The following is a 23475-nucleotide window of genomic DNA, read 5'->3' on the forward strand; positions in this document are numbered from 1 at the left end:
CCCTCTGTGGAAAACGCAGCCAGTGAAACTCAAATAAGTGTTCCCTTCTCAAAAAATAATAACATTCAAAGATTTAGCTACTTAAAAAAATTCTGTCTCGTTTTCTAAAAGTCTGTTGAGTAAATCTTTTTCGTATTTTATATGAATATTAACGACCTGTTTTTTCACCACTTCTTGCAAATGTACTCTGTATTTTTGTTGCTTTATGCTATTAATTGTTTTTATTGTAAGCGTGACCCACTTTACGGCGCATGAATAATTGTATCATTTTAGCAATGCATTGTAACGCGTTTTCTTATTTTTTTTAAAATAATTTTTTGAAACATTAAATTTTAAAGAAAATATCTGTAAAAAATATTTAAGTCACAAAAATAATCAGCATTTTTTAATTATATTTATAATAATAAATGACACATTCTTTAGCGGTATGCGAAACATGTAGTTAAGTCAAATCAATCTGAAGCTAGAAATTGTTAAAATGACGCGCGCGGCGTTCTATCGTATTTCCTAACCTGAATAGCATGATGTGATAAGAAAAATGAATTATCTACTTCTAAATAATCTAAATGATTGAAACATTTTTTTTTATATCCACCTAGTTTTTCAAATCACTCGATATTAGCAATTGTTTTGATTTGTTTTTTGTCTTAAAAAAATTACTGTGTGCATGACGATGAAAATAACACTTTTTGCGAAGTGTAATTTCGACCTGTCTATCATTGGATCCAAAATACACTTATACAAACTCAACACAATAGGAATTAAAAATAAAATAAAGAAATCGGATTGTAATGGCACCAGAATGTTTGGCTGCAGACCGACCCTTTAAATCATGTCATGCCTTCGTTTTCGTAAGTTCGTTCATAACCCATATAACTATCCAACTCTAATGCTATGAAACACATTCGCTTTTGTTTACACTACAACTTCTCAGCATTGCCAACAATGCCAACTCTACAGATCATTCGAAAGATCTACTTATTATTAAAATTATATACTTTTAATTATTCTACTTTTTTTGAGTGATTCGTTTTTATTTTTTGATTTCTTGTTTTTTACAATAAAGTATTACTATATTAGTAGCTACAGAACAGATGTTTTTAAACGTTGTGAAGTTGCTAGGAATTTTTCCTTTTAATTTTACGTTGTGTTAGTTAACTGCATACTTTATACTATAAGTAGTTATTTTTTTGTTTTGTAAATAAATTCTTCATTTTTTTGCCAATAAAAGCCGGTTTCGGCATTGAAACTGAATCTAACGATCTACAATAATTAAGTAAGATTTTACCGATCTTTCGTGGCAGATAATTTTATTTTTTTTTAGTGGGAAAATCTTGTTGAAAACTTGTGGGTGATGAATAATGAAAGAAAGTGGAAAAAAATGGTGAGTAAAAAAATCCTACCCATTCCCCGCTGCTCTATTAGAAATTGTCGTCCTCTACTAAATTTCACTTGATGGAAGTTGTCAACCCTAGTGGTAGGAAGTTCGCTCCCTATATAGGGGTAAATCGTCAAAAACACTATTTATGTTCGCTTTACTTTTTAACCCTTTTTTTTTCGCTTCGCGTTAGACAAGATAAACAAATCTAAATTCAATAACACCTAGCCCTTTTTTAAATTTTACTTTGAAGATGTAATAATTTCGTGTCCTATAAATTCAGTGCGTAGATGACAAATTAAAGGTGTCTTTCAATGTAATATTAAACGAAAATTTATCTGGAAAGAATAAAAAAATGATTATGAATTGAATTTATATTTTAATTATGATTTAACTACTACTACTACCATCACGCCATTTCCCCGTAGGGGTAGGCAGAGAGAATGGACCACCATACACGTCTATCCTGGTATACATTTCCAGCTTCTTCCTTATTCATATATCTTGTCATTTTCGCCCTTCGGTTCAGCCCGCTTATGACATGACTAAACTTAAGTTTTGGGTTTATCTGATCATGCCACGTCCTTGTTCGTCCTCGTCTCACGTTTCGTTTATTTTCGCCCTATATACTTGTTTTACCATTCTTTCGTGCATGAAAAAGAACTTGAATTGTTTAAAGTTTTTCTTACCGTTGATTTTAATAGGATACGCGGTTTGACTTCACACGAAAATATACCCGTATTTTCTCCCTGAATTATGGCACTAAAGCAATGATTTTTTTTACACACTATAGATATCCACAAATCCCATGTCCCTGTGGTTTAAAAAAAATATTAAACATAGATCATAATAACAGACAAATCTTCTTAAGTCAACAACTAGTTAAGGGTGAAGTCGGCTAGCAACCAGCAGCCATTATGCTCCCGATAGAGCTGAGTAAAAATAATTAGCATACATTTGAGCTGTGTCCTGAGTTCATTAAAAATGTCCTGAGACTCGATATTTCGAGATTCTTGAATGGAAGCCTTAATTCGTACCGAGCAAGTACCGGTAGATAATTCTGTCTCGTTGTTGAACAAATACTTGTTAGAACTTGATTTCCACTAACACGGCACACGGGCTAAGAATAAAAATAGGGTAGGATTAAAAACGGAATTCATTTTAGTATGAAATATTATTAGGAAAGCATAATTTTTCGCCTTTTTTTAAAAATCCGTCATCGCCCCTCTAGGCCTTCTGGCTTTCTACCGAATGCTTTCAGCGCCCACAAGGAGGCGTTATCGCCCTCTTTGATGAAGACTGACTTGGTTCGGTATTGTTCCAAAAATAAATAATTAAACGATATTTTGGTAAAGTATTTTTAGACAAGTACGAGCTTAAATAGTATAAATATTTTTTCGTTAAAAACAGCAAGGTAAAAGTTCTATCGAAAATTAAAGAATATTTTCGTACGGTTTTTAATCGGCGTAATAATTAGCAAAATTATTTCTTTATTTTATGGAAAGAAAAACAATATTCTACAGGGTGGTTAGACTCTCGAAACAAAACAAAAATTTGATTATAGAACAACCTCAGACCTGTAAAAAGGTCAATCATATTCAGTAAAACATTAACCGTTTTTCAGATGTATTTTTTTTCCCTCGATTTCGCTTTAGTTACCTAAAATTATGTTTTAGTCAATAAATAATTACTTTTTTTATTATTTTTCATTTTCTATAACGATAAAGGTTGAACCGGGTTGTGGTCCCGTGGCTAGCCTCGCGGGCACACAGATCAGAGGTTTGAGGTTCGCACCCCGCTCTACAACTTAATTCCCATTTTCTCATAGTGAGTTATCAATTTACAACTCAATGATCATAGCTTCTAAAATGGAAATATTTAGGTAATCATAGGAACGCAAATATTATTATTTTATTCATAAAAAAGGTGTCAAATACTTTACACAAAAAAAATAGGTATCGCATTATCGTAGGCATTTTTAATTAAGCTTCTCGGTGGTGCCCATTTTAATAATTATTTTAGAAAACAATGTAAAAGTCAATACCTAGAAAACGGTTAACATTTTATTGAACACGATTGGCCTTTATTGCGCATGCATAACAATAAATTCAATATGTTTTACTAACAAGTAGAATACAAATGTCATTTGCAATTTCAAAATTATATTGCTTCTTTAAAATTTTATATCGTTGATTCAGTAATACATAGAAGATATATCTTTAATCAGGTCCTGCTTCACAAAATTGTAAATAATACATTTTTAAGAATTTTTCGCGAATCGGGGCAAATTTACAGGTATGGGTCGTTCCTGATTGTGTCACTATAAACTGTATCTGTTCCCAATAAATTTATATTCAAGGTTACCAATAATAATTTAAAACTAAATAGTCAGCATCTAAATGTCTTCACTCAACTGCCCCTTTATCCATCTTTGGTCTTTTAGTCAGGCAACATGTTCGGCTAGTGACTTTTAAAAGCTTAGCCACCCTTTCAACTACGTCCGTTACTTCCGACCTTCTACGTATCTCGGTGTTTCTTATCCGGTCTGAAAGTTTTATATGTAGTATGGGTCATTCATGTTTTCCCCGTGCTACACGTTGCTGAAACTCAGCGGTCTGGTTATCTCTGGAGAATAAAATGTTATGGTCGACATACTTACGAGTATTTTCGTTGATTATCCTATGAGATGATTTTCAATATCTACACCACCACCGAGGATCAGATTTGTCATTAATTTGGTCTTGCTTGTGTTGATAAAGTCCCACTTTTCTATTTCGTCTCTTCTGTAAGCTCTTTTAGCAAGACGCGCGCTTCATCCCAGGTCTTCTGATATCAATACGATGTTGCCTGCGAATCGTAAGTTGATTAAATTGATACCGTCCACCTCAACAATACATTTCTCTTCCCAGTTCAGGTTTTAAATGCATTTTCCAAAACCGCAGCGAACTTACGGATATTGTATCTCCTTGTTTTACATCCTTTTTTATTGGAAACTTAGTGGTCTTGTCAAGTTTGACACTGGTTGTTGTATTATCGTAAATGTAGTTAATAATAAAGGTGGTAAATAAATAGACTTTGATTTTGCCTTCACCAAGAATTTACGTCTCAGGTGAGAAATATATTAATCTTAACAAAACAATATCGGGGGTTTTGTGTTGTGTTTTTTTAAAAAAAAATATTGATGGATGAAAAAATTGAGAAAGACATGAGTAGACCAAATCCAACAAATACTATAAGATCGGAGTGTCAAATATAAGAATAATCGGCGCGCGTGCATGATAACATGTATGAATGCTGAGAAATGTGATATGGCGTTCTATCCTCTATGTCTATCCCTACGGAAAAATGGCGTCATGGTTTATTTTTTTGTGTTTACAAAATAAATGGGGCGTGGTATTTTGTACTTGTTAATTATTATTTACTTATTATATAAATAATACTTATTTTCTACATTTCGTTATCGCTGATGGCACATATAGATAAAAATAATACAACATGACGTTGCCAACTAACTGCCTTTGGTGTGTATTTTACATTATTTTAAGAGCGTAACGAGAAACTGTAGATTCTAGTACTGGAATTTGATATCGTTATCAAAAAATTACGTTCAAAACTTATATTGATAAACATAGCTGACTTTAATAGCTTGCCTGTACTTATGTTAAATATACATAGTATTTTTGTTTGCATGAGTTATATATTTAAACAGGCAGTTAAAGAGATTATGAACGATAAACACGTTGCAAGTATTTTTATAAAGTATTTTTTCATTACAAGAGATGCTCGTTTATATTTTGATGCAAACACTGTTCGGATGAGATAACTGATCAGATTATCAGATAATATTGTGATGCGCAATATGCAGCAATTATTCTGTGCCCGGACAGATAACGAATACAGTTCATCATCATCATCAGTGGCGCTACAGCCGTTGAGGGCCCTGGCCTCCTCCAGAATCTATCTCCATTCCTCCCTGCACCATGCAGCTTTTCTCCTGACCTATTGCTCTAATATACTTTGCACATTATCCAGACATCTTAATTTTGGTCTGCCTCTGCTTCGTCTGCCTTCTGAAGTGGTATATTTATTTTTTTGGGGGTACGAATATCATTCATTCTGTGCACATGGCCTAACCATTGTAATCTTCTTATTTTAATGAATTGTGCAATATTTTGTTCGCCATAAAGTACCCCTGATTCATGATTAAATGGTCTCCTCCACACTCTATTTTGGTTGACAGCACCAAATATCTTCCTTTATATTATTTTCTTTAAAATACTAATATCATGTTTTCTTCATCTCTTTTGGTCAGAAGTTATAACCCAGCATTCGGCACCATATGCAATGACCGGTCTGGGGAGAGTTTTGTAAATAATAGTCTTAGTTTTTCTAGAGAGCACTTTGGATACAAGATGTTTAAACAAGCCATAATAACATCTGTTTGCTGCCGATAGCCGTGTTCTAATCTCGGTTTTATAATTGTTATCATTAGTAATTTCAGTACCGAGATTATTAAAGGAGTTGACATTGTCTATGTGGTATGCCCCAAAGTTAATTGTCTGCTGTTCATAATTTATTTGTGACTCTCTTTCTAACATATATTTAGTATTAGATGTTATTATTTTACGACTCATATCACTTGCTGCTATCTCTAGCTTTAAGAAATCATCTTTTAATCCAGGGACAGTTCGGGAGATTAAGTCTAGATCATCTGCATAGGCTCATATTTGGATGGTCTTTCTAAAAATAATAGTTCCCGTTGTTTCCACTCCTGCATCTCTCGTGGATTTGTCTAGAGCAATATCATGGCAGTCCATCACCTTACCTTAGACCGTTGTACGTCTGGAATGGATCTGATTTGCTGTTTTGACCATCACCAAGCATTGTGTTTTAGGCATTGTCATTTTAGTCAATCTTATTAGCTTTTTAGGAATCCCCAATTCAGCCATTGATTCGTACAACTTCGACCTCTTGATACTTTCATATGCGCTTTCAAAGAATACAGTTCTGTGTGTGGTAAAAGAACGAGTGTTCTTGACTCGGTGACCACTCTCTGTTAAAAATTCTGAAAGAGGAAATCGAGTGGAGATATTTTGCCTCGTAGTGTAGTAGTTGGCGCATTCGCCTACTAAGCTTAAGATCCATGCTTGAATTCTAATCAGGATGGACGTAAAATATTTATTTTAAAGGTAGTAATTACACGGCAATATTTCATTATTCCTTGACTAGCACCTAAATCGTAAGACTGATCACCTCAACTTTGATGTAAAAAAATATATCAAGGTACGCTGCATTTGAAGTGCCAATACAGTGCCCTATGCACCACCGGGAGCGGATAGGAAAATGATGATATGTTATTCACAAATTTGTTAAAATCTCATGCATGAGTACAGATCCTGCGCGCGTATACCTTGTAAAAATGAGGAAAAAATGCCGCTATCCCATTTATCTAGTAAGAATCCACCTGTTTTCTGATTCAAGATTTAATTATATTTTATTTAGAATCTGCGCGTGTGTAGTGCCCAGTGGTGTGCGCATAAGGCGTATTTATTGCGTATTGCTAACTGCGTATGCTCACAAAAAGATTTAGAGCCAGAAAATAAATCGTGGAATACATAAATTTACAAAATTATTAACCTAGCCGGACCGATGGGGGGGATTCGAATCCCCCATAGACCGATTTTAATTCGATAACTTAAGTATTATTAAAGCTATTTGCCGTATATTTTTTGCAATCGTGAAATAAAAGAAAGAAGCATTTTCCTGTTTTTGTTTTTAAATTTTGAAATAGTTTTTTTAAAAATATTTAAACAAAAAAGACGTCAATAATACAAGGGTTAATTTCACTTTTGATACATAAGCATTCGGCATACTAACAAAAATGAATAAAATACACGAATGAGTAAAATGTGCGTACGCGAAAACATGTATAAATTATTGCACGGTCATAAACACTTCCAGCGTTTTATTCTCCTGACGCCATATACAAGCAGGGGCTGGGGTCGTTTGGTCCCCTCGTTCGGATCATGTGTAATTTTTTGATGCTTAATGAGGGAAAGGTTAAAAAGATTTTTTGCTCAGAATTATGATCAATTTCTTGTTTGGTTTAATACGGCCGGGTGTGCACGCATTAATACTGCTGTGAAAAAAGAATGCCCGTCCAAAGGTTGGAACGCAGGAATTAATTACCTCAGTTATAGCCGAGCAGCGCAGCGGTCGCTTAAGTATGGTAATTTTTCCCATACAAAATATAAATACTTGTTTTTTCAAATTTGTCATTTATCGGCGCCTTAATTACACGTTTTTATTCAATGCTTCAACAGACAAATACCCTGTATATTTTTTACAGTGAATTCACATTATATGCCTATATGGGCTGGTATTCTGAATGCTCTCTAGGGGGTGACCCCGAAAGAGCGTCTAAAATCGCTCAGCTGATTTATTTAATTTAATTACAATACAACTTATTGTTTTCATTTTAATGTCTGTTTTCATGGTTACAGTTTGTATTGAAAATATAAATTGTGTTTATTATTTTTATTTATTTAGTGGCTTCTCTCAGTTAAATTTCTGCAAAAGGAAATAAGGTTGAGAATATTCCGCCTCATGGTGTACTGGGTCTCGCGTTTGCCTGCCATTAAACGAATAAAAATAAAAATACAATAAAAGTCAATCCACCCTATGTAATTTTATCGTACCCTGAGGATTTTCACGACTGTCTTCAACAGGCCATAAGGTTTAATTATAAAATATTACAAAATCTACGTTGCTTGTCTTCGTTACCAATTTTTTCTCCTGTAACCTAAAAACTTGATTGTAATGATTTTAAATGTTATTGAGTTAATTCATAATTATTAATTGGATTGTTATTATTTAATTAATATTATAAATAAAATAACGTAACGTATTTAGAGAATGTTCCATTAAACGTATACACCAAACTGCCCGGTAAAATCAACGATATCAAAAGACGTAAATCCCAAAATATGACTCAAAGACTTTTTACCTAGAACTTCTCTAGACAGGTTATGCGAAAATAACATATATCTATATGTGTTTAATGTATCGTCTTCATTGTTTGCTTTTTGTCTTGTTTTGATTTTTTATTTGTTTTATAAAAATGTTTGTCCCCTTGTCTTAACAAATGTATTTACCTTTTTTTTTCACAAATATTTTTTTACAACTCCCGGTAATGCAATGCATTAATTATATTTAATATAAATGTATAATTATAACATAATACTTAAATTGATGTATTTTGTCAATTAGAACCCTCGCGTTATTTTTTTTATTTTTTACCTACGAATATAACTGTTTTAAAAAAAAAAATCAATTGTAGTTAGCCTTTTTTCACTTATATTCGTAAGAATCTCAATCAATATGCAATATGCATGCATAATTTCATGGTGGTGAAATGTTCGTCTTTTTAAAAATATACGATATAGGTGCATATTAAGAAATATTCGGATTACATACTTAATTGTTTAATTTGAATTATTCTATTATTTCATACTATGTACTACATGATTATTGTGCGCTGCTGTGCTTATTTCTGTAAATTATTATTTTTTTGTAAAAGGTTCTTTGAACCGTTGATGTATAAATAAATAAATAAATTAATCAATTTCGTGGGGGGTTGTATCTAAAAACGCATAATATATAAATGAGACCATATTTCCAAAAAGTCTTCATATTATCATTACGTTATGAATTATTTACAATAATTATTTCTAGATTAATCAGTTGTAAACAAATAAAATTTGTTCTACTTTTTTTTTATCTTGGCCTCATTCTCACGATATTACTTAGGTACTCTATTACTTGCGATTCTCTCAGTACATTTTTATAAGGTATTGTTGACTATTATCTGATAAATCATATCTACGCGTATTCGTTTTTTGTATACTTATAATATAACGTTGTTTTGAATATTTTTTTTTTTATTGGTATTGTTATGTGAATTGTTGGCTAATCTTTAAATGTGTGAATGTTAAGTTGTGCAAGTTGTACAATTACTATAGACGCAGCTTTTTGTTCATCGCTAACTACTCTTTATTTGATACAGATTACGATAAATATAGGGAACAATTTTATGTAGGAAATGTGGAAGTCTAGGCAATTAGGGGGCTTTCAAACTGTCGTTGGCCGGTTAGATGTTAAATGATCAATTTATATACTGTGTAACATTCACCATTGTGCCTATGTTTTTAAACGCTCTTATCTTAAGATTTGTATAACCCCAGATGTTTGTCAGGAACCCAACATACTAGTATTTTTTCAAATTGTTTTTTATTTGGTAGACAGTTTAAAAAAAACAAAACCTTGTATATATTAAAAATATATGTATATTTTTAACCACTTATTATTTATTTAATTACAGACCAGTTTCTGCGCTACTTTGTGCTTCTTTATCAAGGCATAATTTAGAAATGAATGTAATTCTGTTTAATAATTTTAAGTGTCTTCCAAAATCTAGCACCTATGAATGTAAAAAAAAAGTTTTGTTTTGTGTTTGTGGAGGTGTGGAGTGAGGCGGTTTTATATTCGATCATTTGCACATGTTTTCAGCATAAAAGACAGGAGCTTCAAAAATACTTATTTTGTTGAAATTATGTTTATATATCCCTGGGAGACCCTCGACGGGGGAATATTTTTTTAATCATTATATATTATAATTTACATTTCAATTTGTTGATATATGTTATTGGAAAAACAACCACCTAACGCAGATAATGGTGGTTACGCTTTTAAAAATACCTACATTTTTGCTTAATGCCGCTCATCTTAATAATTATGGATTTTAAAACAGTTCAGTTGTCCATTATGAACCAACCTCCCGCATAATACTGTGTTATAATCTTGATACGAGCGTTGCTGTATGAAGTAATATCGAATCACTGCAGTCGCTTGCAACTCATTTGAATAGGTCAGCACTTCACAACCTCTTAAATTTTAAAATTTAAAGTATGTTTTACAATAAATTAGGTCGACATGTAAATCGTGGACTCATTATTTATAAAAAAACCCTCACATATAAAAGTAAGTAAATTATTATAAATGATCTGCAGTTTTAATTTACATAAAAACTATATATTAAGGCTTTTAATCGCACAGCTGATTTCCGATTTTGGTATTTGCGAGATTAAAGATTTTCAATCCCGCGGGATCCCGGTATTAGCGGGATCCTACGTGTATCACCGCAGAACTTAAATGATATGTATTTTGTGTCCAGATATTTTTTTTTTAAATTTATTATATAAGGTAATTTATAGGTATTAGTCGATACAATTCCACATGCATATACACCTATGGACAAAAAAAGTTTCCACTTACCTGCTATCCCTAACTCTAAGTTTTCCTGTACCAGGGCTGGTATTCCGAACGCGTTTACAGCGCGCTGAATTGCGTATTTAGTACCTAAAAACGCGCTATAATTTCGTTTGGAATACCAGCCCAGGGGCGAACCGTGTATCGAAGCGATTTTACGCGCTTACCATTATATTTGACCATCCATAATAATGTTTTACGGTAACTTTATTTCCAGAAAAACTAACAATTAATTACTATTTCTTATAAATCATTGCCACCATTTGTATTTTTCTCCAAAAATAAATAAATCTATTAATTTATTTATTTCACATAAGCGCTCCTAGCGCTAGCAATGAGCCAAGAAACTAGGCGATTACTCCAGCTTTTTTCTTCATACAAATAAGTGTACCATATTTTAAACATTCCTAACCCAGTGGCGGGATTTTTTTCCTAGAGTAAACTTTCGGATTAGACAAATTCTTTGAAGATTTTCGATTTGGAAAACAGTATTTTAAACATTATTTCTTAATAAATATTTTCCTTTGAGATAATACTTTTGACACATAACTCGCAACACATGTGGTGTTCGACGCGGTCGTTTTTGGCATTATTCTTTTCTTGAACAAATCGGCCAGTTGACATTTTAATCGTAATGACAATACCCAAAAGCGTTCCAAATTTTAAGTTTGGTTTTTAGTTTAACAACAAACGTGGAATGGACGGTTTCAGTAAGCCTTCGCAATTGTCTACCCGAGTACCTACGGCTCGTTGCATTGCTGGAATATGTAGCTAAAGTCGTGGTCAATAATCGTAAAATGTTTTTTCTCCATATGGGCGACTTTATTAGGTTATTACTCTTCGGTATTACCTGAACCGTAAAGCATTCATTCACCTTATGCCATGAGTCATGATAAGGGGGTGCACATGGTTTGGGTCCACTGCGGATAGTCCTATGCACCTACAATATATTACAGTTTTGGAGAATCATGGATTTCCCACTCCAATTCAGTTCAAATCCTGTATTCCAAGATGATTCCGCCCCTTGCCGTCGAGCTCGTACCGTGAGTAGATAACTTTATTTTTTTAATGAAAACTTTTGTAACTTAATCTGTAATATCATATGTTTGTTAAAGGTTACTGAATTCAAAGAGTCTTTTGAAGTTACATCATTGGGCCTGGAAACAGCCCGTAAAATTTATGGGCAATAATAATGAAACAAAAAAAACGAAGAAACGGGCCAAAAACACCCAGGAATTGAACGAAATCATTAACCATGTTTGGGTATATGAAATATCATTGAATATTACAAATAATTTATGTTTGTCAATGCCAAAAAGAATTTCTTTAGTAATTAAGAGGAAAGATGAAATAACAAAATATTAAAATACCGTTGAACCCAAAAAATTGGTTTCATTTTTGTATGCCTCTATTTAAAATATAAGTCTGTTTATCCTTTACACAAATATATTAAGCAAATGTAATTGTTTACCAGGGAGAGTAAAGACACAGTTCCATAAATCAATTACGTCGGATAAGAGAACAATGGTATCGAAGCTACTACCTGGAAAAAACCCTATTTGTAAATAATATCCTTAGCTTTTATTTTTATTTTTTTCTTGTAAATATTACTCATGCACCAGGTCTAACAAAACATGTGGTAAAAAAATTCAAGCAGATAAGGAGTATTAAAATTTATTCGCTAATAATTTTATTATGAGTGCTACCTTTTTTTGTACATCTTTAATTACAGAATTAGACAAAATAGATGAAATTACATTTGTTGTTGTGTTTTTTGTTTTTTTTTTTAAATGTTTTTTTTATTTCTTATACAATACAAAATAAGTTGTGCTTGTGTCTTGTTAACTAAAATTTATTCCTAAGAGATTATTCGCAAAAGTTGGAAGAATATCATGAAATATGCCGATTTTGTTATTTCGGCAGTATATTTATTTTTTTATTTATATATTTTAAAGAAACAAACAGTCGACAATGATATAGTAACATTAAAAAAAAATATTTGTTATATTCCCGACATATACGGGCCAAACGTATGTGGTATGTTCCATTACTTGAAAGCGTAGGCAGTTTAAATACGTCCCGATGTTTGAGTGGTCACAATCCCGCATTTATTTGTATTTGATTGAGGCGGTTAGTATCTACTTTATAGTTGAATAATTTATAGATAAATTTTATATCTAAAACAACGCGGCGTTTTGTAAGGAAATGAAAATCCATAAGACTTAAAATTTTTGAATTTGAACGTGGTCGTGGGTTAGAAATTTCGTACATGCATAAAAGACTCTCCGTAGCGTAAGCCATACTCCAGATTACTGCGAATCAAACTTATTGTAATATGTTTTCAGTTAATTAGAGATAGGAAATAGTGAAACTGTAACATGCTGTTAAAATATATGATACTAGCGGACCCAACAGACGTTCTCCTTCCCGAACGTTAGCTTGCCTGCTATTAGCTTGGAAAAAGACTTTTCATTGATAAGTGGGTACTTGTTTGTGACTTAATTCCAAAACTTAAAATTGTTAATATTTTATTGAATTTAAGTAGGTACCTATGTAATTGTTTGTGGATGAATTCCAAAACATAAAAGAAATATTTTTTCAAATTTGGCATTATTTTTGCAAACGTCAAACTCCGGTCTTCTCACCAACAGAGGGGTGTACTTATTTAGGAATACGATTTTTAAAAATGTATTGAATTTATCTTATTATTATATCATTTTAGTATTACCAAAAATCCAGTAAAAATAAATAAATGGGTAGAAATTATAAGGAATTTAAGGAAAGAATCTGATTGAGATCCACAAAAAACAAATGCTGTTTGTAAATACAGTGGTGCCTCACACAACGAACTTAATTCGTTCCAGGAGCAAGTTCGTTATGCGAAAAGTTCGTTATGTGAAACGCGTTTTCCCATAACAATACATGTTAAAAAAAATAATTCGTTCTGTAGCATAAATATGGTAAGATGACATAAAAAAAGATAAATTTTTTGTTATTATTTTTATTTAGATACATCTAAAAACATAATGAAAAAAACACACATTTTTTAATTTTAAGAAATAATCGAATCTTGCACATCTTCATCCATTTTCCGCTTTTTGGCCGATGGTGCAGTGAAAAACCTGTCCAAAGTCGTTTGTTTCTCTCTTTTCTTCAACATCTGCCGGAAATAACGGACAAGAGTATCGGAGTACAGGTCGTTGATCCTGTTTGCTTCAGCGGAATCCGGATAGTGGGCATTGGTAAACTCCTGAACTGCTTTCCATTTGACCAGGATGTTCTTGATGTCAGCAGTTGGAATTGGTTGATTGTTTGATTGTTGCTCCTCGTTATCAGATGACGCTTCCCTTTGAGCATTGTCCTGTTGTTGGGCCAGAAGTGTTTGGAGCTCTTCAGTTGTCAGCTCTTCTTTGTGTTCCTCAATAAGCTCCTCTACATCCTCTTCAACGATTGCTGCGACACGTGCGTAAGTTAAGCGTACTGCTCAGTGACTAACGACTGCCTGCGCGGAAGGATGCAATAAATCGGCAGTGATCGTGTGAAGTGGGCGACTTCGTTGTGTGAAGCGAAGTTCGTTGTGTGAAGCGAAGTTCGTTGTATGAATCGTGAAATGAACGAAAAGGAAGTTCGTTGTGTGCAGCGTTCGCTGTGCGAGGCGTTCGTTATGCGAGGCACCACTGTATTCAAAAACAAACTTTTTTATACACATAAAAACAACATCTTTCCAATTTTTAGCAAATGCATTCTCCTCGAATGCAATCCTGATTGATCGACGAATAAAACATTTTATGCTCCTTACTTCTTTTTTACATATTAGATTAAAGATTTTAATATTTACGAACACACAGCGTAATGAACCATATTTCTCTGAAAACCGCACGTAAATCGGTTAAGCCGTTTAGGAAAAGTTCAGTGACATCAGACGCACAGAGTAATTATATGTATAAAGATGACAGTTGACAGCTAAAATAAAAGTCTATGATCAACCAAATAAAGTTTTTTTTTTTTTAATGAAAATATAACTTAATTATTTTTTTATAATCGAAGACAAAGCTAATTATTATTACCCGGCTGCAGTCGGTATTCGAGCGCTCGCGTTCGCGGCGAGCGTCATGATGCTGCTCCCTACTTCCGCGGGATCTCGCACCGCAATCTCGCTCCGAGCGGGATCAGAAAAGCACGCGGGATTTTGGTATACCGAGATTTGAAGCCCTGCTATGTATGTTATTTAGGAGTATAATTGATCGATGGTTGCTCCCATGTTAAAGTCATGAATAAGGAAATCGAGTGGAGATAAGTTGACACGTTCGCCTACTATTAAAGTCCCGGGCTCGATTCCTGGCAGGGTGCGCTTGAAATATTGATTCTAAATGTTTTTTGAACTGCAATATTCCGTTGTTCCTGGACTGGCAGCTGAAGCGTATGACTGATTACCTTGCTTTCATTCAACATATTACCGAACTGTGCTGCATTTGGTTTACCTATGCAGTGCCCTATGCCCCACTGGATGCGGAAAAGGGGGATGATGATTATAATTCATTCATTGATTTACCATAGAGCGCTTTAGTCTAGTCGGGAATCTTTTCATCGGGTGCTTAAAATGCTCATTGGTTATATTATACTACTACTACCATCACGCCATTTCCCTGTAGGAGTAGGCAGAGAGAATGGACCGCCACACACGTATATCCTGGCATATATTCCTAGCTTCTCCCACATTCATACATCTTGTCATACATGCCCTTCGGTTCTGTCTGCTTTCGACATGACCAAACTTAAGATTTTGGTTTATCTGATCATGCCACGTCTTCCTTGGTCGTCCTCGTCTCACGTTACCGACCATTTTCGCCATATATACTTGTTTTACTATTCTTCGTCGTTCATTCGTTCTACGTGACCAAACCATCTCGGATACCCTTTCTTAATCTTATCAATTACACTTGACTCAGATTTACACTCTCGCCTGATTTCATCATTCGTAACCCTGTCATACATGGTTTCCCACACACCGCGCTCACTCGACGTTCATCTCGGTAAATTTAATTAAGTAGTTACAAATCTAATAAATGTCAATCCACAATAATTTTACCGTGCCGTTTAGATTAAGATGATATATGTGTGAAATAGGCTATTCTCCGTCGGGTATCACGCGGCTAGTTTGTTTATTTGGAAATTCTTGTAAGTACAGACTTTACTATTTTTTTTTAAATTTGAATATTTATTTATCAACCTTTACGGATTACATTCATTTTTCAAAAAATAATATAAACATTTTTCATTCATACTCTGTTGTTCAAAATAATATTTTTTATATCTTTTGAAAAGTTGTTTCAGTCTTGTACAATTGTTGTTTCAGTCTTGTACAAATCATTGTTTAAGTTTTGTACAATTTTTTATTTGTTTTTATTTTTGGACTGTGTTCTATTATTTTTTATCTTACATAGCTGCTACTTTCATTAAAAGTGTTTTATTGTATCGAAAAACGGAAGTATATTGATGCGAACTTTCGATTTCGTCTAGTGCCGAATTATGGGAATGCGTTCAGGTGCAAAGTAGCAGTTTTCGTTTTCGATGGCACAATAACCCCCTTTCGCGCTGACAATTTGAACATGCGGTAAGAAAACCCACTCTTACTTTCGTCTGTGCCACTTTCTGGAGAAATTATGATAACACTGTGTTGGCAGAAACCGCTTTCGATATCTGCAGAGCTTCTCGGCGTATCTCCAGCAGGCGATCATCTTTCGCTTTCGTTTGGCGCCAAGCACGCGACTCACCCATCGCACTGTGTACCGGTTACAGTAACGATGACACAACTGCCGTTATGACTGCACAAAAGGCACAGTGTTCGCTCGTATGTAGTGGAAACAAGAGCGAAATACAATGTCGACAGCATTAGAGTGACATAAATGTTGTCCGCCTCGTGGTCTGATGGTCAGCTCGTTCGCCTACCATGCAAGAGGACGCGGGTTCAATCCCGACATGAATGCCATAAAATATTTTTTTGAGAAAGTTTTTTTTTGTTTTTGAATATTTTATAGTCCCCTGTACCTACTGGCACCTGAAACGTATAACTAAGCATCTTACCTTTATGAAATAAAAATTATTAAGATACTCTATTGTTGGTGTACCAATGCAGTGCTCTATACACCAATAGGCGCAGAAAGGGAATGATAATGATCAGATTCATGTTTTGGACCAACGAAATTACGGAACTAAGGCATCATAGCCAATCGCGTGGATTCTTATACAAGACATATACTGATACGCTCAAATATAACCCGGAATTCGTAATAAAAAAACCGCTTTCATGATATTGTTTTTTTAAGGTTGGTTGACCAGGACTGTCATCGACATACGTGTCAATTTTTAGCGTGATCTGTCTCGTAGTTTGTTAGTGGCAGCTGTGTAAACAAATCGATTTTTTTAGTGTTCCTCGATTTTTACGAAATTAGTTAAGAAAAGATTTTTCCTAAAATTTTGTCTGACCAACTAAATTTCATGCGGAAACGCATTGAAAATGTCACAAAAAGCGTATGAGGAAGTCTGCTTTATCGCAAACACTTGCTTGCCATATCCTCGTCGTCCGGCCACATCCATTTCGGAAGAAAACATAAAAAAAGTTAATTGTAGGGTATTTTTTTTTTCAGAAAAGGTATGAGAAAATTAATAATAATGAACTGCTTTGAAACGTCACATGTGAACGCCTGTTTACAACAACCAATCAATTAAAGCTTGTTATGTTGTAGTTTTCGGTTTCTGGGCCAGCCATGTTTTTCGAAGTTTTGCGTATTTTGACAATTAGCGGGTACGGGGTTCTACTTTTAAATGTCAGAAAAATACACCGAAACTCGTGACGTCCCGGGTGGTGTAATTTCGTAGTTTCGGTGTGAATTTTTAAAAATTACATTTTTTTAAAGAAATCATAGCGATTATCGCACGATAAATAAACAGACTACAAAGACAAAATAAAACATTTAAATTATTTGATAACCTCCCTTATCTAACACCAACTAAAGAACTCTTTAAACTAAATAATAAATTTAACTGAACTTTTTCAACTAAATTCCTTAAAATTTATTCATAAATTATCCACTGTAACATTGTAGATAAAAATTAACTAGGGACTGAAATTATACAATTATCTACCAGACAAAACTAAATGAAAGACTCAGACAACCTTTACTAAAGATGCTAAAAATATTATCTTCAACAATAGAGTATGAATTTAAAAAAGAAAAAATATTTTGTTAAAGGATTTAATAATCCGTAAGGGTTTATTTATAAATTAATTGTAAATAAAAAAATACTTATTTTCAGGATCCTCTATTCTTCGAGTCCTTAGCCTTGGCGCTGTCTCGCCGATCGTTGCTCACTAACAGTATTGGTGTCTTTACATTTGAATAATTTACTATCAAATTCATACCGTTACTGCACACGCTCTATAAATGAATTATTCAGTGATGTAAACCGTTTAAAATAGAATGCGAATGCTTTAATTCGCCCGTACAAATGTTCGTTGCAATTTATCATCACCGTTTCCCCTTTCGCGCCGAGTGTTGCACAGGGTTCTGCTTTAGTGCGTAGATGCAGCGTATTTCGATCATCTGTTACATGGTGATCAATATTACGCCTCAGGTGCCAGTCTAGGGGCAGTGAAATATTTCAGTAAACCTTTATAAGAATAAATATTTCACATTGCCCTTGCCAGAGATCGAACCTAGAACCTCGATATACAAATTACTAATGCAGTGCCTAAAATTTTATAAACTGAAAACAGAGATTTGAAGAATTATAGCGACTTTGTTCGGTAATATCTCTTGTTAATAAAAAAAAATCATTCAAATTTAGGATCTAGAAATTCTAAATTTTTGGTGTATACATTTATTTCCCTACTCGAGTTGTGGTCCCGTGGTAGTGTTGCGGACTCAGGATTAGGTTCGAGTTTCGAATCCCGCTCTAACACAAGTAACTTGATTCCCCCTTTCCGGCACGGTTATTTACTATTTAAAAATATTTTATTTTGGCTATGTCCAGGCGGATGAAGAATACAGTTCTGTGTGCGCAATACAACCAGAATCCAGGACAAGCGCTTTCGACTTGATGGCTACTCGGGGAAAAATCCCGAAAAAGGGAGTTGAGTGGAGAAAAGTCCGCCTCGTCCGTATTCGTCCTGAGCTCAATTCCTGGGAAGGTTAACACAACATTTGTTTATAGGATTTTTTTATTTTTTTTGCACCACAACAGGCCAGAAGGCCTAATTACAGTGGTGAATTACATCACAGAGCACCCAGGCTTGAGAAAAACCACATTTTAATTTTTGTGTTCTCACCGGGAATCGAACCCGGAACCTTCCGTGCGTGAGTCAAGCGTCTTGACCGCTACACCACGGAGGCCGCCAATGATGATTTACACTGCAGTATTTCTCTGCCCTGAACTAGTTTAGAAGCGCAAGACTGATCACCTTACATTCCTGTAACGCATGATTGAGAAACACCCCATGTACTTGACCAATGCAGTGCCCCGTGCATCTAGCGCGGAATGGGGTTTGATGATGATGATGATTTTGAAATGCTCTCAAAAATGAAATATTTAGGTAAATCGTAAAATTTCCTTTCCAGACATAAATACTCTGGTGGGTGTGTATTTCCACAAGCCTCTAATCTCCACATTCAATTTCCACAGTGGTCCTTCCTAAGCACAGGAATTTCCTAGCTAGTTGGGACCTGAAACAATGAAATTCTGTACATTTTAAAACTGTGAAATAAATAGTCCCAAATAAAACAATTAAAAGGCAACATGCCCACAGCCGCGTGATAACTGTGGTCGACTCTCTTGCCGAACACCTTCGCAATAACTTTCGCCTTCACTTGTCCCCCTTTCTTCGCTACGCCTGCTGCTAGTTATCGCTCGCGTATTGTTCGTGATCGCTTTCTTCCAATATGAGTTTTATGCAATTCAAGAATCTCGCGGCCACGGAGGTCGCCTGTATTGCGTAAGGCCCCTTTTTCTTCTCGGAATATGGAATCGCTTTGCACCTACCTATTCGTTGATATTTTATTACCATTTTGTAATAATACATTGATTCCGTAACGTAATACCTATATATGTCAGCTTCGTGGTGTAACGGTCAGCTCGTTTGTCTACCGCGCAAGAGGTCTCTGGTTCGATTTCCGACATGGTTGATGTGAAATATTTAGTTAAGAGGGTGTTTTCACACTAGAATATCTTATAGTCCCTAGACTGGTACCTGAAGTGTAAGACTGATCATCTAACCTTCATCTAGCCAAAAATGATCAAGATATTAAGATAGATAAAGTTTTGTAAAAAAAACTTTTTAAAAACACTGTAAAATGAAACATTTTTCAGTGTGTAATAAGTTTATGTACCTTTAATTATGTTCATGTTATTGCCATCAAAATTTTGAATCGTTCAACTATATTATGAAAATCTCTCTCCTCTAGTCCTCCACACTATTTTATCATCCCTTAACCTTAATATTGTTGTCTTATATATATTTTTTTCTTTACTGTGTAACGTGGTCTCTAATTACATTTGAGAAAAACTTTAACTGGCTGGATGTATGTACTATTTTTTATATTTTATATTTTTATAAAACAACTGTTGTTTTTCCTTAATAAATAAAATAAAATAAATGCGCTGCGATTGGTGTACCAATTCAGCGACCTATGCACCATTAGGTGCGGAAAGGGGATGATGATACCTATATTGAGTACAGCATGTGTTCTCAATTTTAACAGTGCATTAAACGTGTGTTATTTCCTAAATAAACATTACGTCAACTAGGACTGGAAACTAGGAAATCGTGAACTACTTCAAATATAATAAAAATCAATGCGACCCGGCTTGGACACGTGCTACGGACGGCTCAGGAGAACCTCAAGCCTCTTCTTCACATCTGCTGCGGGCTCCTGCCGTCCTGGAAGGCCGTCGATGACGATCTTTCTGATTTATTCGGTGAAACTAAGGGACGCGGAACTGACGTGGGTGGAAGCAAGAGTGCTGGCTAGCGATAGGTTCTCTCAGAGGCGTCTGGTGATGTCCACATTCTCCACTTAGAGGCGGATGTGGAAAAAGATAAAAACATCGTCATTTAATAAGTGTAATAAGTGTATTGTTTTTTTAATATTATTATTTTATTAAATCATACAATTTTTTAGTATTTTTATTTATTTAACTTTTTGTACATTGGCGGGCTTATTGCCAAATGGCAATTTCTTCCAACCAACCAATAAAATAAAAGTTTTATTTTTATAATTCAAGTTACAGAACATATTCAATGGAAAAAAATATTAAAAAGCTAAAGATATATAAAAATAGAAATAAATGTATTTGTTTATAAATTACCTTAAATTAAAACTATTACTCAATGGGGAAAAGGAAAAAAGAGGAAAGAGGAAAAAGGAAAGGAGGGGAGATTAAGGAAGAGAAAGGAGATTTTTCTTCAGACGTGATTTACACAGAGATAATGTAATAACATCTTTGATGGTGGATGGGAGATCATTCCACAGTCGAACCGCATGGACACCATATGAGTTAGAGAAGAAAGAGGATTTGTGGATGGGTATTAAGAGAATGCCTTGAGAATTAGAACGAAGAGGTAAACCATGAACTGATAAGCGCTGAAATTTTTCACGCTGGTATATAGGAGCGTTAGGACTATGAAGTACATTGAACAGAAGTGAGAGAGAGTGATAGTCTCTCCGCTGTCTAATTTTGAGCCATTTCAGTTGCCTACGATAAGGTAAACGGCTGTAATACTGACCGTGCCCGTATTACTGATCTATTTCAACAAAAACAAAGATAATAGGAAAAAGCAAAAAAAAAAACACATTTATGAATATTGGCAACACTAGAACACAGCATCTGTTAATTGTTCACACTTGTTCTATGGTTGACATTCGAATTTTTCTGTTTAAAAAATCAGTTAGAGTTTGGACACCCGGTGACTAACAGCAGTACACAGGAAATCCTTACGAGGTAAGCCTAATTTTCAAAGTTTACTTTAAACCATATATTTTCTGTATTCAATTGTTATTCAGTTATATTTCTATTCAGTCAGTAGGATTTGACTCTTGATATTTCATAAAACAAAGTATTTGTAAGATATTTTTACTATTTGTATCATAAATTTTAAAAATAAAAGTGGTCAGTATTACATCCAACCATTTTTTTGACTGTTTCTTTTACTGACCTAAGCAGTCAGTATTGCATCCGGCTGATATTTTAGTCGTTTTCTTTACTGACCTATGGGTCAGTAATAAGTTCAGTGAGAATATTTCAAAAATTTAAATTAGTTTGATTGAAACAAAATTAAAAACACATTTTTTGTGTGATTTGTAGAGCACAAAGAATTTTGAATTAGGAAATGTAGTTCTGACTTATATATTTTTGCTTTATTTTAATCTTATAAATGAGTAAAGTTAGTGGTCAGTAATAGAAACAAATTTCGGTCAGTATTACATTTTATAATCTGATGTCAGTATTACATATTATGTCAGTAAATAAGTTCTGTGCCGAGACATATTTTTACATATTTATTTTGATTTAAAATAAAATTAACAAAGTTATTTCCAATGTAATATTTAAATACGCATTTTTTAAATAACGGAACATAAAACTTAAATTTTACTTGTAAATTGATCCAATATCTGACTACCAAACACTATTGTATACGATGTATAAATAACACAAGATAAAATTAAGTAAAACTGGATTTCAAAACATACGTTTTAAGCTACTTTAGATGGAATTTTTGAAAATATAAATTTCATAAACCTTTTGTTTTAGATATGATGGCGCCTAAAAGAATGCAGTATAGTGAACAGTCAGTGAAAGATGCGTTGTTAGCTGTGGAAAAAGGAATGACAATATACAAGGCCAGCAATTTGTATAAAATCCCAAAAACAACATTGTTATACAAGAAAAAGGGCAAGTATCCTGTAGAAAGAATAGTTGGACATCCTACAATTCTAACTAATCACGAAGAACGTCAGATAGTCGATTGGATAATATTTATTGGAGAAAGGGGATTTCCGGCGACCAAAGACCAGTTACTTGACAGTGTTCAATTACTATTATTGAAATTAAAACGCGAAAATCCCTTCAAAGACGGAAAACCTGGCAGGCGTTGGTACGAAGGATTTTTAAAAAGACACCCTGGCATTTCGCAAAGAGTGTCACAAAATTTAATTAGAGCAAGGGCGAACGTAAGCGAAAAAAATTTAAGGCAATGGTTTTCTACTGTTAAGAACTATATCGATGAAAATGATTACACAGATGTTTTGAATGACCCAAAACGCATTTATAATTGTGACGAAACTGCTTTTTTTTTAAGTCCGAAGGAGTCGTCTGTCATAGTGAAAAAAGGTTCGAAATCTGTTTATAATTTTATACACAACGATGAAAAAGAATGTCTTACTACACTTGTGATGGCTAATGCAGCAGGAGACCTCCCCCCCCCAATGATAATTTATAAATATAAAAGAATACCACTTTCGCTAGCCAGAAAAATGCCACATGGTTGGGGAATGGGCAGATCTGATTCCGGGTGGATGACTGGAGAAGTGTTTTATGAATATATAGGAAACGTTTTTTTTCCATGGCTCAAAAAGAACCAGATAGTATTTCCTATAATTTTATATGTTGACGGGCATTCGTCGCACATGACTTTGGCGCTCAGTAAGTTTTGTAAGGATAATAAAATTATATTGATTGCTTTGTACCCAAACGCAACTCATATATTGCAGCCC

General features: G+C 34.0%; 1 protein-coding gene and 2 long non-coding RNA genes across 3 annotated transcripts in view; all 3 read left to right on the forward strand.

Annotated features, from left to right (window-relative positions):
• Positions 1-23475, forward strand: part of ftz-f1 (ftz transcription factor 1) — a 363969-nt gene that overhangs the window by 132168 nt on the left and 208326 nt on the right. The gene's annotated exons all lie outside the window — the stretch shown is intronic.
• On the forward strand, positions 15565-20490 carry LOC148283789 (uncharacterized). Its single transcript, XR_015825505.1, has 3 exons — positions 15565-15883; positions 18023-18083; positions 20464-20490. It is a non-coding gene; the product is annotated as an uncharacterized LOC148283789 (long non-coding RNA).
• LOC148283790 (uncharacterized) lies at positions 21563-23236 on the forward strand. Its single transcript, XR_015825504.1, has 2 exons — positions 21563-21703; positions 22514-23236. It is a non-coding gene; the product is annotated as an uncharacterized LOC148283790 (long non-coding RNA).

This window comes from Micrasema longulum, unplaced genomic scaffold (assembly GCF_059751315.1).
Source record: "Micrasema longulum isolate JH-2025_06_02 unplaced genomic scaffold, ASM5975131v1 h1tg000197l, whole genome shotgun sequence".
Classification (NCBI taxonomy): Eukaryota; Metazoa; Arthropoda; class Insecta; order Trichoptera; family Brachycentridae; genus Micrasema; species Micrasema longulum.